The sequence below is a fragment of the Diceros bicornis genome, chromosome 23 (assembly GCF_020826845.1).
Source record: "Diceros bicornis minor isolate mBicDic1 chromosome 23, mDicBic1.mat.cur, whole genome shotgun sequence".
Taxonomy (NCBI): Eukaryota; Metazoa; Chordata; class Mammalia; order Perissodactyla; family Rhinocerotidae; genus Diceros; species Diceros bicornis.
Genome location: NC_080762.1, coordinates 22781715 through 22799098, shown reverse-complemented (window position 1 = coordinate 22799098; position 17384 = coordinate 22781715). Strand labels below are relative to the sequence as shown.

The following is a 17384-nucleotide window of genomic DNA, read 5'->3' as shown; positions in this document are numbered from 1 at the left end:
TACTCTGAAAATTACTGATGGTATAAAAACTGCTGGAAACTGAGACCCGGTGAGAGTTCCACCTGTGGAAGGGACGCCTTGCCCAGGACGTGTGATCCTTGCCCAGCCGCGTCGATTGACAGGGCTCTCCTGGCAGTGGGACGTGGATGTTGTGAGTAACTGATTTGATGTGAAGTAATTGATTTGATATGAAGTAATTGATTTGATATATTCTCTTCTTGGTCAACCTGGTGTTTCTCTTTCTGGTTGATTTGTGTCATTTCTCTTCAGCCGATGTGGGTGCTTTCCCTTTCCAGTCGGGCTGATGTTTTTTTTCCCTCTTAATATTTGACCTATTTGGATCTGTGTGCAGACTGTCGCCTTTACTATCCTCTATATAATAAAATATACCTTCAGTCCATTTGTTTGGAGTGGAAAGTGTCTTTTACGTCTCCGATCGAATCCCCGAACCTCTCATAACAGTCATATACTATGAGTTAAGAACTTAGATTCTATTTTGAAGATGGACACTCAAATATAAATGCCATTTAGTCAATTTTGAAGTATTTTAATTAATAATAATTATAATAAATGACATTTATTGAGTATTACCTGTGAAACTAAGTACTTAAAATACATTAGCTGACTTAAGCCTTGCAACAATCTTATGTGTTAAGCACTATATTTTACCCCTCATTTTTAGGCAAAAAAAATATAGGAACAGAGGAATTGAGTAACTTGTCAATGGTCACACAGCTAATAAGAGGGAGAGCTGGAATTTGAACTCAGACTGTCAGATTTAATTTAATTTTTTCTCTTGACCATTACTCTATTCCACCTCTGAGCCTTGAGATAAAAATCTCACAGACATTTCATGAGATTTGTCTATGAAAAACAGACATGAAAGCCACCTGTGGCTTTCACATTTTATGATAAATTATAGGCTTATAATTATAAGCTATTTGCTTATCAGAACAGAAAAAGAAGTAGTAACAATGTAACCATAGAGCTAGGTCAACAGACTGTTGAATCCTTGTTCTCCTTCACCCTTCATGTTCCCTGACCTGTGAAAGCAAGTTAGGAACTACAAAGATCACAGAAGGGCCTCTGTCTCACCTCATGCTATGGGTTTGAAATAAGGCCTATGAAGATTTGGTCAAAAGCAAAAAGTGCTAAATAAGGTCATCTTACCTTAATTGACATTCATTGGTTGACACAAGAGTCGGCACACTGCTTGTCTCCTTTCAGTTCCTTCCAGACTTAGACTATGACTTCCTCTCCTAGGCAGTGGCCGGCTCAGTCAGCTCCTGGGAGAGTGCCATTTCTCAGGCTGTTTCACTGTAAAACCAAATTATGAATTCTCCAGAGGCAATGGCAAAATAACCTTTCTGCACACACGAGACAGCAGGAGGTATATGAACAGTTCATGTAGCTTGGCTACTTTATGAAAATATAACTATTTCTCTTGATGGACCTTGGTCAAAAGTAACATGGACCCATAAAACAAAGCCTTTGTTTAAGAAAAGAATATATATTATCAGATAAACTGCTTCAAGTTTGTGGTTTAGCCTTTTCTTGGTTAAAGTTGGAATGAAACTGTTCAACCTCTTCCTGGAAAACATAAATATGCAGAAGAATCTACTTGGTAGCATCCAGAACAAGAATGAGGCTTTCCTATTTCCATTAAAATAATAATCAAAAGAAACTTAAACCTTGTGTTAAAAAAGGTTTCTAAAATATTACTTTATTTTAGCGTGCCCTCATGATATGTAGAATGCACATCAAGTAGAAATTTTATAGTATACAAATCTCAAGTTACAGGATTAAAGTGATGATTCTCTTTCAACTCCTTTTCTCAAAAAAGTGATTTATTTCTATAGTATACCTTATAATTATTCCTGCCTATTTGAATTGCTGAATATACAGAATGATTATTTACAATATAAAAGCGAGAGAACAGTCACGGGGATTATCATAGACTTTTTCATTCAGTATGGCAATGAAAGAATGTAGAAGGAAAGGAAAAGCATGAGAAATAGTTGAGAATAACCTTTTGATTAATTTTCACAGAAGCCTTCTTTTAAGAAGAAGGAAGTATGGTGTCCTTAGAAGACGTTAGAAAAGCAGTTCCCACTGTACTCATATAGCACTATCCAATATGGTTATTGAGAACATGTATCAACCATTTACAAACAGAATATTCTACTTTTGAAAAAATCGTGAGGGCCAGCCCCAGTGGCCTAGTGGTTAAGTTTGATGCTCTCCACTTCAGCGGTCCGGGTTTGGTTCCTGGGCGCAGACCTACACCGCTCATCCGTCAGTGGCCATTCCGCGGTGGCAGCTCACATACAAAAAAAGAGGAAGATTATCAGCAGATGTTAGCTCAGGGTGAATCTTCTTCAGGAAAAAAAAAAATCATGATATCCAAATACTCAATGGCTTAAAATGGAACTTAAAAATTATAACTAGTTTAGACAAGTAGCTTCAAATAATGTATTTATTTGTTTATGTACCTTTTTTATATTAGATACCACCCTACATGTCGTATATATGTTGTATCTAATCTTCAAAACAACTTTTCCAAATTACCTCCATTTTTATATTTGAGAAAACTTAGGTTCATTAAGTTGAGAACTTGCTCAAGACCACTTGATACACGTGGCTTAAATGGGATTTAAAACTCAGAGCTGTCTCATTTCAAGCACCATCTAGAAAGGACTATTATTATAAAAATATGAGTTAAGATACAATTAAAAAATTTTAGTTTACATTCAGGGAAGTTGGGAAAAGTACAAGTTTGCAAATGGTCTTCCCAAAACTCGATGATATATCCTAAAAAAATCCGAAAAACTTTTGAAGAAAATATCCTCATTATTGAGACCAAGGAACAACATAGCCCCAGACAACAAACTTGGAAGATAATTCTCCAGATTCAAAGCAATTTAGATAAACTGGAAAAAGACCCCCAGAGTTGATGCCTAATCTTTTTCCTTGAAGGGATAATTAAAAGAAAAAACAGCGAGATTCCACTAATACAGCTTAATGTGAGTGTCAGAGGATTGGTACAACATGGGAAAGCTGGGAAATGCTCCATTTAGAGCCCTTTCACTACTGCTCATCAGAACTCCACAGCTACAGCCAGGGAGCTGGAAAGAAAGTATACGTTTATATATCACTATTTCTTTTATCTTGAAACTTGGCTTTCTCATAGGGGCCCAGTTTATGTCCACTGTTCCTTCCATCCACTGAAGGAAGCCCCTGACCTGAAAAAGTTAGGGATGAGTAGCTGAGATAAAAAAGAAAGAGCGAGAGAAGGGAGGAGAGAAAAGAGAAGATGGAGGAGAGAAAAGAGAAGATGGAGGAGAGGGGAGAGAAAGAAAAAGGAAGGAAGGAAGGAAGGGAAGGAAGAAGGGAGGAAAGAAGGAAGGAAGGAAAGAAGGAAAGTCAAGGAACAATTTCTTACAATTGATTCTACTAGCAGCTGCAGTAGCCATATCAAACAAAAAGCTTTCTTCTCTCCCTGACATTTCTTCAGAATGACTGACTTACCCTAGACAAGGAAGGATACCTGAGGAGCACCCTCACCATCGAGAAAGGACATGCTCCGTCTTCAGCAAAAGTGGCCCTTGAAAAAGAGTCTGCAACAAATACAGAGAGAAACCACACAGAGACTGACGTCCCGAATGGCAGAAGCTCATGGCCTTGGCGCTTTTCATTCCCTCCTCAGGCACTTGAATGGCTAAATAGATAATATTGTTATCAAGTCTTCCTGCCCAAGTTTTAAAGGAAGAAATAAGACATTACCTCAGTATGTGAAGGAAACTAACTCAAGTAGAATTTATTCACACTATTTTGAAGCCAATTAGAGATCTAAAGGGGATTAAAACCAAATTCAGCACCAAAAATAAAGAAAATATAGCATAAGAAAACTGCTGACAAGTATATTTCAGAAGAATATTTTCCCAGGAAAATAGAAGAAAATCTTATTTTGTCATCTCAGGAAAATTTTATATATGTATTTTTATATATGCATATATACACATATATACATATATACACACATTTATTTATATGTGGAGAAAGAGAGAGATTGAGTGAGAGAGAATAACTATATAGTTTGAAAAAGAAGGGTATAAAACAGCTTCAGTCGTCTTCTCAATATATTATTTGCAACAACACAATTTCTACAGATTTTTGAAGAAAAGAGACATCATGCATCATCCAAGCAATTGAAATACTACGTAGCATCTTATTGCACGCGTGCTCATTGCATGAATTACTTTAGTTGACTGGGATACAAAGTCGAGAGCCACTCTTTATTATTTCTAAAACAACCTCAAACCAGAGAGTCTAAATGAACTCTTAAAAATGTAGAATTCACTAAAAGCTATGTAGAAATATCAACTGAACCAACGTGTATTATTTTTAGTAAATGCCCAAATACTCTAAAAATGGTACCATTGTCCTAAAAACTAATTTTTTCATTTCTGGGTGGTAATGTTGACACTTTATTGACTTATGAGAGAAATGAGACTTTTGGAATCCTCATTCAGTATCAGCCAAATCTAGGGCAAATTTAGAAAGCTTACCTTAGTCTCTTCTACAGCAACTATTAAAAGGAAAACAAACAAACAAAAAAGGAATTGGTGTCCATATGATGCTTAAGGATAGAGTCCAGAAATGCAGGGAAGCACACTAGAACCCTCAACGGAAACTGGAACTTCCCGGTAAACCCAAAACATGCAATGAGTTGAGAGCTACTCTTTCTGGTGCCTTCCAGAGACAAGAATTGCAGCTGTGCAGAAGTGCTGGCAGAGAATGGCCCTGGGAAATTAATGTGACCCATAGGGTAATTTGTGAAGAATGATCCTCTATCCTTCAAAATGGTAGAAAAGAACAACAGCAGAGGCAGGGAGCAGCTCCCCAAGTGGTAGCTTAGGAATGCTGCTATTGGGTCAGACTTGAGAAGCTTGGGGCGCCATAGGAGTATGGAGGGGGAGGTTGCTGCTGCCTAGATCTCAGGCCTTAAATTATGTGCAATACTCCATCTCCAAGGGGGACCTGGAGAGAGGCAGAGGTGGGAGTCAGAGGAACAAGGAAACTCGAGACCGCCCTCTTAGTACAGGGAACAATCTTCCACACGGTGGAAGGGGGAAAATTTCCCAAAGCTCAGACTCACTCATGATGGTGACCAGGGAGAATGCCACGCATAGGACAGGGCTGGATTTTGTGTGTCTGAATTATTGGGGGGGTTGTCCTTAAAAGATGTCTTGTAGCATTACAAATATAGGTATTTATCTTTGGTAAATGAAAGTTTGCCTCCTTTCCATAATTCTTGAAGGAAGATATTAGGGGGAACTAAGTATTTTTTGCAGGAAAATACTTTTATCAGGGAACAGAATTTCCTTCTAGGAAGTATCAGTGCCATAAATAAAATTTATGTTTTTTCTCTTTTTAGTGAAATAAATGCCAGCTACTTGGGTAGACAGCTGGTTTACAAAATCTGTAAAGAGCTGGTTACTGCTACATATTTCCTCATGGAACGAGTAGGAATTTTCCTACACCACAAACTCAGGTGTGCAAAAATATAACTATCTTTTTTTTTTTTTTTTAACTTAACTGAATCTTTACTTTGAACTATTACTATATTTGGCGGCAGAAAACTTAATTTTTTCAACTCTAGGTAGACTCATCCACCCTAGAGTATCATCAAACATTTCAGGCTTAAATTCACTCAATTTCAGACTTCCCGCTCTCTGTGTCTTATCCTAGGGGAACATTCCGGGCATTTACATACTGTCATGTCATGGGGCAGGTATTGGCTTTGTGGCTGCCACTCTCTATCACAGGAGCATCTACTGAGCTATAACTTCCCCTATCTGGCCCTTGGGTGTGGTCTTAATGCTAACTTCTGCTAAGAAGCCTGTGTTCCCATGGATGTAAAGTGGGCATCTGCATCTGCGTCTCGCCCAGCCTGGCCACACACCCCCTCCACGTTTGCTTTCTCATGGCACTCCAGGGTCATGCAGACTTGGTGGGGCTTCCTCGGCCTTCTCTGCCCAGACATGCCTCCATGACCTATCTCGTCTCTCTAACCCTACCATGGCGGTAGACACTTTCTTGAGAATATTATTTCCAAAATCCAGTTGGGAAGAGAACACGGTTTCCATTTGCAGAACCACTAACATTTATCTGGAGTTTCTTTCACTTCTCTTCCCCTCAAACTCACTTGAGGAATGGGAGAGAGATTATAGGATCTGTTTCTCAGGCATGCACCTGAACTTAAGTCCTCCAGTTGTCACCAACGTCCTGTATTTGTCAGGGTTGGCCATGCCCAGAGCCAAGATACTTCAAATTCCTCAACTGCACAGTTTGGTTTTCTTGGAGAAAAGGCCATGAGATTAAAAAAGGGAAGGGGTATAACTTAGAACAAAAACATTAGTTAGTATATCAAAATGTTTTGTCATGTCCTACAACTTTAGAAGTCTTTTTCTCGGCTCAGTGTCTGTTCTGCGTTACTGTGTGTTGAGATGGGGTGCATAGACTTCCCTGAATTCTTTTCTTTTCTTTTCTCTGTGTCTGTCTCTCTTTCCTTTTTTCTTTCTTTCTGGAAGAGAATTACTTGCAGTTTGAATTGTATGTTATAACCTTTCCAGTATATGAAAGATATCTCTATACAACTTTTGCTTTACATAATGAAACATCTCTGCTAGGATTTTCTTATCTGTTTTATGCTCACTTTTAGTGGTAAACTACAGTATGGCATATGAATGATATCCTGATTGATTGATCATTTCATTCATTCATTCATTTATACATCCACTCATTCCAGAAATGTCTGTTAAATGCTGGGCATTATGATTAGCACCAAGGACTTGGTGAGAACTTGATAGAATCCCTGCCCTCGGTGCCTACCACCTTTATTGGCTGTAGGGTGGAGGTGGAGGAAAGGAGACAGACATGAAATAAAATAATTACATAATCAATTTTATGTATGTCATAGTAAGTTCTATGAAATAATAAAACAGGGTGCTATAAGGGCCTATGTCAGGACAAGACTTTCTTTGAAGAAGTGACTTTTTAACTCATATTTGAAAGATAAACTGTTACATGTGTAGTCTCAAAATTTAAGAATAACTTTTAAAAACTGGAAAGAGAATGTGAAACATCTAAATCTGGAAAGAGAAAAATTTTTATTTAAAATAAAAGATGAGAAAAAGAGAAAAAACAGCAGTGAGAAGCTGATGAAGAGATTTAAGCAGGTCAATGACAGTCCAATTTGCATTTTTCAAAGATCATTCAGGTTGCAATGCGGAGCACGGGTGGTAGGTGTACAAGAATGTACACTGTGAGGAGAGCTGGGAGGTTTCTGAGATGAGAACAGTTGTGTACTAGGCTGATGTCTGAGAACACAAAGAGAAACAGCAATAGTTTGTTGCTTGACGGAGCAGCATACGTGGGGTGAGGGAAAAGGAGATGTCAAGGCCGACTACCAAGAATTGTCTTGCAGAAAGATTTCCACAAATCTATGCTACTTCAGAGAGCAAACTAAGGAATGAATACAATTGTGTAGCACCTTATACCACAGTATCTATATTGTACAGCTGCTATCAGCATAGTTCCACTTAAAACAAAAGACTAAGACACTTGTGATCCACGTTGTGTCCACTGTAAAGCAAAGAAAGGACTTCAAATCTTCTTTGTACCATTCAACTAACTTCATGCTATCTTCCTTAACATAAAATGTAACTTGTAACCATAACCGAGTTGGTTCAACTGTTTCCTGGAGAAGGGCGTGGCACAATGTTTGAATTCTCCAGCATAAAGTTACCTTCCAGAATGCCAAGTCAAGATTGATTGCCAAGGTTCTGCTGTATGCCTCAATGAGCATAAACCACCGTTTTTCACCAGTGAAGACTCACATCATGGTGCTTAAAATATGTTTCATCACAAGATGCCAGATGGCCCAGCAGCAGCAGTTACTGCCTATTCATGAACCACTTCATCACAGGATAGAGCAATGTACATATTGACGAAGACAACATTGCTGTTATTATGGGAGCCATGACGTTGTACATCTTCTTCCTATCTAATGCATTAAAAGTTGTGTGAATCATAAGCTTTTTCTAAGGAACAGTTTATACCCTTAATCATAGAGTCATTTATGTGGAATTTTTGGCTAGATGCTTATAGCTACATGATAACTGCCAATCTGTAGGAATCCTTGATTACTGCAAATTCCAAGATGATATTGCCTTCTCAATGAGAACTATCCTATCTAACCTTTTTAAAATGACAGCCCTCTCTTCCATGTTCTGCTTTTTCTTAATTTTTCCATAGCACTTGTCACTTTCTAATATACCATATACATTGTTTATTATGTTTATTATTTATTGTCTATTTCCCTCCACTAAGAAGTAAGAGCAGAGATCTTATTTTTGTTCACTAATATATTCCAAATGTCTGGCACATAGTTGTGCTCATTAATATCTGTTGAATGCATGAGTTTGCTCGTAGATATCCTCCCAGATAAAGTTGCAAGATTAACTTTGTGGAGTATGATTATGTCATTCCCTCCGTGAAAAATACTTTGATGACATCCTATCACCTAAGGAATTTGGTCCAACTCTTTAGTTTCATTTTTGGGCCTCAAACTATATCTGTTAGCTCTTATTTTTCCCTTATAGTCACTCAGTGCCTAATCATAGCAAAGTTATAACCATGATCTATCACCTGGTATTCCCCTTACCGAGCAGGCCTTTCCCTCTGTATTATTTGGTTATGCGGCAATAATAATAAGGCATAACAAACTACCTCATAACCCAGTGCAGTGGCTTACAGCAACACCCATTTTAGTTTTCCTCTTATGCCTTGTGTGGGGTAGCTCTGTTTCAGGCTAGGCTCAGCTGGGATCTGCTGAGCTTGGCTCTGGGCTGTAGGCTGGAATTAGGTCAGCTCTGTATGTTTCTTCATTCTCCTTGGACAGCAGCTCTCCAGAGTATGTTCTCCTTCTGGCAGATTACTGAATACAAGCGGCCACACTAGATCACACTAGCACATTTAAGGACTCTGCTCGCATCATGATCCCTAACTTCCTCTGGCTAAAGCAATATGCACAGTCAAGCCCAATATCAATGTGGTGGAGAAATATGCTCCCCCCAAAGGGGGAGAGGTAGAGAAGTTAATATTTTCTGATCAATACTCATATCCTTCATATTCTCCCTTGTTGACCTATCCATCAAGACCCAGAACAAATGTTTCTTACACATTATGAACCTTCTCCAATTCAGTAGGTAGTCAGATTTTCCAATTTTTGTGATCCCAGTGCACTCCCCTTATACCTATGTCGTTACACTGTTTACATGTCTGACTCGCCTACTAGACTTTATGCTTCTAAAGAGCAGACACAACCTATTAAGCTTTCTATTCCCAATAACCACCAGAGAACATAGCAAATGATAAGCTTAATAGATATTAGTTGCATATAAATGGAATAGATGGTCCCATTAAAAAAAAACCAAACAACCTATTTAGACTCCATCAACATCAGTTTTCTCTCCATGGGTATATATCATTCTTATTGCACTACAGGCAGCATATCTAGGAAGTGTTTCCACTTAAAACTGACTAGAAGCAGGGGATCTGAAATTAAATCTCATTATAAAAACATCATAAGATATTCAAGGGCTCTTCTATAGGAAGTTTTGAAAATATTCTTGACCAAGAGTTTATATTGAATATTTAGGACATCGACAGACAGGAATTCTTGACAGTCAAGAGGATAGAATATCCTTAGTTTTCTCTCAAACTTATGCTACAAAAATCTCAAGATTTTTTTTATAACACATAATGTCAATTGACAAATGCCTGCATTTGTTCTAGATGATTAATTACTCCGTCCATCCATTCATTCATCCATCTATCTTTTTATTCATATGATTTTACTTTTCTCAACCAATTAAGTTTTGTCTTACTTAACATCACTCATAGTCCAGTTTAGAATTCATGATTTATCATTCTAATTACACTCTTACCAGTATCCTAAAATGCGATTTTCCTTGGCATTTTTGGTGCATTCATCTGAATGCAGACTGGATGAACTCAAGTACTCATTTCCATTCTACTTCCTTGAAGCAGCTAACCATCACTTTGTTGAACTAAAGAAGTCAGCGCCCATCCCACCTGCCTCCATAGCCAATACACTATTGGACTTTTAAGATTTATATGTCCAATATCCAATTAGTTTTAAAACCACCTTTCTATAGTGGTTGTCAAGTAAGTTTTATCAACAGAGAAAACGATTTGACCTTGGGACTGTGATCCACAGCATCAGTAGCATGTTGCTTAATCTTATCAATTGAATGCCTGACAATTATAAAAATAAGCACTAATTGATAGGATTTTATATGTAATTTCTCCTGGCCAATCAGGTTTGCTGATTTTTTTTTCTTTTGTGAGGAAGATCAGCCATGTGATAACATCTGCCAAGCCCCCTCTTTTTTTGCTGAGGAAGACTGGCCCTGGGCTAACATCCATGCCCATCTTCCTCTACTTTATATGAGATGCTGCCACAGCATGGCTTGCCAAGCAGTGCGTCTGTGCACGCCTGGGATCCGAACCAGCGAACGCCAGGCCGCCGCAGCAGAGTGCGCGCACTTAATCGCTTGCGCCACCGGGCCGGCCCCGGGTTTGCTGATTTTTATGATGAAATTTAAGTTTCCTTCCCTCCATAGGAGACAGACATGTAATAGGAATTATCAGATTATAAACTGATAAATAAGAAATTAATCACTTTTTTGATGCAAGAGATCACACGGAAATTTCTAACACAGAAATTATAAATGTAAATGTTTTCAGAACCAGGAAGAAGTCATGCAGGCATGGTGTAAAAAAAAAATAGTAATGGTAGGAACTGTGAATAACTAAAGTGTTCCTAGCTCACCTAAAATCATTCCAGTTCAACAGATTATATTAGCCAAATAAAACAGCCCAGGATCCCCATTGTGAGGCTTCTGGGCCAGAGAATTAGACTCTATGGTGTAAGGGAGACCTGAACAATAGGAAATCTGTTGGAACAAGTCAACAAGCGTATGATATGTGGTACGAGGCAAGTCCTCCTGCACCAAGGTATACCTTTAGTATTAGCTTATCAATGCTAAGATTTCCCACATTGGAGATGCATTTGTTTAAGTCATGTCTTACACAAATATAAAGGATATTGGAAGGGAGAATTAGTCATTATTCCTTGCGTTACGAGAGATTCAACCAAAAGTCCCATAAACAAAGAAAAGGAAATTTTTTATCTTGTAGACTCTTTAGAAATTTATGGAACAAAAGAGAAAAAAGAAAAGAAAAAGAAAGAACTGCTTAAACCAGCCTCAGAGAGATTCTCTCTTTTGCTCTGTCTCCATTCTTTTCCCTCTCTGTCTTCTCTCTATCCATTTATCTTTCATTGTCTCTGCAGGTTGGCCCCATTCTTTTTTGCAGACAGGTCTTCCCAATGTCCAGCAACCTCACCCTATTAATATTCAAGAAAGAGAAAGAGTGATTTTTTTTTATTAACCATAAATTAATCCCAGAGAGGTAATCTAACTTACTTGATTTGAGTCACACACATTCTCCACGGCCATGGTTTACCATGATGGACTGAGATGGTCAGGCATTGGTCGTATGTTCAATCTATGTGACCCAAGGAGAGGGCCTATAACTAGAGAAAATGAACAAGAAATCTTGCTAGGCAAGAAAAAAACAATACTCACAGTCCGCTACATATTGATGCTTATCAGGCAGGCGCACTTCAGTGTGAATAAGTTAATTAAAGCCTTTCTTGAGAAAGGGGAAAACAGAGCATAAAGACAGGAGACTCAGAACCATATACAAGTTAAGACTATTGACACTGAAGTCAGATTTCTTATGCTGGAATCTTAGGGCTACATGTGCCAGATTTTGTGATCTTGAGCAACTTTCTTAAACTTCCTAAAGCTCAGTTTCCCCTTCTTTAAAATAGGAATAACTTTTAAAATCTGTATGTCCTTCCTGTAAAATGGTAATAGTATCAGGATTCTCAGTACTTAGCACAGAGTAGGCACTGAATAAACATTGGATAGATGATTGAATGAATGCATGGATAAACAAAGACTACTTACATCATAAGATTATTTTAAAGATTATGCTTAACACAGAGCAAAGCATGTGTTAGAGCCTCAATAAATAATAACCAGAAAGCTAAAACGCTTTGATCAAAGGAAGGGAGAATGAAAGGAGATCCTACCAGGAAGCCAAGGCAAAAGAAATGGAAAGCCAAGGCTTGGGGGTCAAGGATGGGCTTTGTGGTATTGTTCCTTCAAGGTTAATTACAATGGTAATGATGCTTATTCTTCTATTCATCTACATTTTTTTAATCATCTGCATAACTATAGTATAACCCATAGATGTAAAAACTTAGAAAATTACCAAAAGCAAAAAAAGCAGTTGCATTTGTTCTTAGCTACATATTGTCATTCGAGCTGTAATTTCCATTTGTTAGCTGTGTTGGTGTCACTGCAAACGCAGCAATGAAGGTTAAAAAATATTCAGAGGAACTTCTGGATATACTCAAACATCTGGTAAGTTGTCATCACGGAGGCAAAACATCCATATACTTTCATCAAAAAGCTTGGAGTTTAAGCAGCAATATATAATGAATAGCAAAAAGGAATTTTCTTTTTAATTTCTCTCTAATGATAAAGGTTTCAGTTTAGCAGAATCCAAAAAGTTTGTTTGTTTTGTTGTTAGATATAACAACAAACATATGTTTGTGGATATATGCCGTAAAATTTTTCATAAAGTTGGGATTGACTTATGCTGCTCTCTCCAAGTGCCCTCTGTGGCAAAGAGTGTACATTTCAAGATGACATCCGTGGAAGAACAGTGAGACTACCAAGTGGCGAAAACAAAGATTGCTATTGTGGGAGGAGCTCTATAAACATCAGGTTTTTAACACCTGACTTAACATTAGTTGAGATAAATATACTGTCCTAAGGGCTCCATATAAAAATGAATGGGTTCATAACTGCAACTGTTTTGCTTGCCTTGGATAATTCTCCTTGTGATAAAACTAAATGTTAAATTTTCCTACTAAGATTCCAGTTTATAGTTCCCACTTAACAAATAAAGTTCTTAAAAAATACAATTATTTTTTATAAGAACCTGCCCACTTTGGCATGGATATATAATTAAATTTTTAGTAAATACATTTGATTGTTGGATCCATATGAAAAATTACTTATGCCACTCCGGAGCTTGCTTGCTCTCAGATCCGTTCCCTGCCTTCCTCTGCTAAGCTGTGTCACAGAGGACTGAATTCTACAAAGTGTGTTTCCCAGCCTCCTTATTTAGCTGGTTTTTCTTGTGTTTACCCAACCGAACGTACTGGCAGGAAGTTGGAGGATGGCAGAAAAGGAAGCTAGGGTATTTCTTCCTAAACCTTCCTGCCTCAGGCAGCATCTCCAACAGCTGTATTTTCTCTGTTGCTCCATCTCCTATTAGAAAAAAAAAGTTTGTCACTATTCCAACTTCCATTGGGTAACTCCAGCTCCTGGACTTCAATAAAATCTGTTCCTCTCTATTCCTTTCAGCCTGTAAGAGTGAAGATAAAGGTTTCTTGTTATTGCTAATCTCTGTGTTGCCTCACCAGACTCTGACTTATTAGTTTTTCTATCATCAATTTGCTACATTAAATTCTCTCTGTTTTAAATGGTTTCTACTTTCCTGGCTGGACCTAGACTGAAACACCAATTATCACCACTGGCCTAGTCGTTAAGTAGAAAATATACTATTTCTAAGCAAGTAATGATAAAATATTCATAACAGTGATTGATTCTGATCATTAAAAACAATGCTTTGTGTCAACCTAGTTAGATGAAAATGGGGAAATGCAGTTTGCAATGCCAGCACATGACCTGAAGCCACAATCACGATCCCACTAAATGATTCTGCTCTCTGGGTTTCACTAAAAAGCATTGGAATGAAAGTGCTTCTGCAGAGGGTACTGTGTGCATATGTATAAACTAGATGAAGCGTGGTCTGTGAATTCCTAAGGCATTTTCACCCACATCTTCAGGAATGAATAAACCATACAATGGCCTCATAATATCCAAAGGGGTGCTCTTTTCTTGGAATTTTGCACAAACCAAGTCAAAAGATAGGAAAGTTTAACTGTTGGAAGGTTGGAGTGATGAAGAAACTAAATGCAAGAACTTTGAACTCACTTATATTCCTTCAGTCTCTTCTATATCTCCCTGAATAGGCAGTCAGTAAGGAAGCATCTAGATTGGCATGTTCTCTTAAATCTGCTTAATTGGGCCCTTGAACCTCCTTATCTTTCCAGTCCTTTGGATTACTGACCTAGCTAATGATAATTTCTCTCCTTTTACAGAGAAGTTGTTATTCTATTGATACCTTGAAAGTATTCTTCAGAAGATTCTCAGCTAGATTGATGAGACAGTAAACCAGGAGACAGCTCTAGGCTGCCTTATGACTTGGTTAATTTATTGAACTGTTGTTATCTCCTTGATAAGCCTCAAGTGCAATGAATATATGCTCTCAGGAAAATGCAGACATGGACAATTCAAATATGGTGGCAGACTTGCTAAAAACCAACCTGCTGACACACAGACACATAGCAAAACCCTTCTAAGCTAGGCATGTAACTGCTACTTGTTTAATATTTTAGAAAACATGCATTTATATTGATCTAATCTGACCAACACAACAATTCTGAGAAGGTAGAGTATGTATCTTTAGAGCAAAAGGTAACATATTTGGAGGATAGGGAATAGAGAAGAGGATAAATATGGGATGAAATCAAGATTTAGTCAGAGACCAGGTTATGTAGGGCTCATTGCTCATAATAAGATTTTGATTATATTTTAATGGATCAGCAAGCCATCTGGAGTATTTTAAGTGAGGTAATGATATGATTCATTTTTTATTTTTAAAAGATCACTTTGATAACCCTGTGGTTATTGGATTATAGAGAAAGCATGGAAGCATTTACTAGGCATTTGCAATAATCCAGGTGAGAAATGATGGTGATTTAGACTAGGATGATTGTAGAAGATATGGTGAGAAGTAGTTAGATTGTTTTATGGACCAAACAAATAAGTAAAACTTGTAGCAGAGTACCTGGAATAATAATAGTAATGATAATAATAGCAGACTCAATAATAATAATAATAATAATACCTAGCAACCATTTTAGCCTTTAGAATTTGGCTCTTTATTCTTCATTTCTCCCTTTCAATGAACTAATGCACTAGGAACATTTGAATTGTTTCTCATTAATGTCCTTTCCTAGATCATTAATAAAGTTTTCAACTTCTAATTTAAGAGTGAACTCTTTTATTTCCCATCCCTTGGTATCCATTAAAATGATGTTAAATGAATCAAAATGATATGACCCTACAACCACAAACAGCAAGTGAGACATCAACACAGCAAGGTTTCTGAAACACCTCTGGAAGTTGGAAAACACATAGACTGATGAAATTCAGAGGGGGCTGAAGCCATGGAAGGGACTAAGCTGTTCCCTGACAACAAGGCAAGTAACCGCGGAGGGTTGGAGAGAGAAGTCAGTCTGAAAAAGAAAGAGTAATTATATACCTATATATGCATTCATCCTCCTCTATCTCTTATCGAGAAGTCAGGCATTAACTACCCAAGCAGATGCATACAACAAAATAATCAAAGGACAATTATTATCTAAATAAATTTAACTGCCTAGTGAGAAATGGAGCAACTAGTGTATTCTGGCATTTAGGGCAGTCCGGGCAAATGACTGACATCTAGTTCTATTTGCCATTTTGCAAAAGTTGCCTGTTAATAGAACTCATTTTTGAACAGAGTGGTATTAGCCAACCATTTTACTGCATCATTTTAAAATATGAAAGGAAACAGAGGTAATGCAAGAAATGGAAGGCAAATTTATCTTTAGAAAGATTTACGTATATATGTGTATACATATACATATATATGTATATATATATTATTCATAAAATAAAAGAATAGCATGACTTGTCAAAGTAAAGATCACAGAAAATGAAATAATTATACAAAATTTAAAATACTTCTGACAAAAGATAAGGAAGATAAAGTTAGAAGAAGATAAAACCAAAGGAATTCCTCAAATGTATATTAATAACACATAATCACAGGAAATATGATAGAAGAGATAACAATTATACAGTATCTATTTAAGACACTCACGTTGAACTAATTAGAGTTCTGAGGAGGGAGCACAGAGGAAGATTGGAGAGAAATTATGTGTATATATATATATGTACAAAAAAAAAACAAGAGTATTTCCAGAACTAAGGGAGATGTGTTCAAACTAAAAGCGCTTGACAAAAATTGAGCAAAATTAATAATAATTAAAGAAATCTTTTTTAGATGTATCATTGTAAAATCTTAGAAAATATGAGTGATCTGTGTATCTAGTGCTGCATGACAAACCACCTCAAAACTTAGTGGCTTCGAGGGGGCCAGCCCCATTGCCTAGTGTTTAAGTTTAGTGTGCTGTGCTTTGGTGGCCTGGGTTCATGGGTTTGGATCCCGGGTGTGGACATACACCACTCTTCAGCCATGCTGTGGCAGTGACCCACAAACAAAATAGGGGAAAATTGGCACAGATGTTAGCTCAGGGCTAAACTTCCTCAAGCAAAAAAAAAAAAAAAAAAAAAGAGGAAGATTGGCAACAGAAGTTAGTTCGGGGTGAAACTTTCTCACCAAAAAAAAGAAAAAAATTTAGTGGCTTCAAACAACTGCAACTCTTATTTTACTCACAAATCTGCAGTCTGAGCAGGACTCAGCTCATCTCTGTTCTACTTACTACTGGGGTAGCTCAAAGGCTGGGACTGTACTCAGTTGACAGCTCACTCACTTACATGTCTGAAAGACTGGGAAGACAAGCATCTGGGCTGAAACAGTTTGGTCTCCTGGGGCATCTCTCTCTATCTCTATATGGTCTCTCCATATGATTTTTCCAGTACAGTGACTTTGGGATAGCTAGACTTCCATGTTAGCTCAGAGTTTCCACAGCACATGTCCTGAGAAAGAGTCAGGCAGAAACTCTTACCATTTTTTTTCCAAAAAATGTTTTATTTCAGAATTTAGATTTACATAAACATTGCAAAGATAGTACAGAGAAGCCCCATATACCTTGCAACCAGTTTCTCCTATTGTTAACATCTTGCATTCACTTGATACATTTGTCATAACTCAACAATCAATTTCGATACATTATTAGTAACTAAATTCCACACTTCATTCAGATTTCATTCATTTTTCCCTAATGTCTTTTGAGGATTATTGGCCAGGTATTTTGTAGAATGTCCTTCAATTTGAGTTTAGCTGATGTTTTTATCCTG

General features: G+C 37.4%; 1 long non-coding RNA gene across 2 annotated transcripts in view; it reads right to left on the bottom strand.

Annotated features, from left to right (window-relative positions):
* LOC131420442 (uncharacterized) overlaps window positions 1-17384 on the bottom strand; it is a 253162-nt gene that overhangs the window by 29227 nt on the left and 206551 nt on the right. For both annotated transcript variants that reach the window (XR_009223533.1, XR_009223534.1), the window contains exon 2: window positions 1171-1317. This is a non-coding gene — a long non-coding RNA (uncharacterized LOC131420442). The remainder of the gene's footprint in view (window positions 1-1170; window positions 1318-17384) is intronic.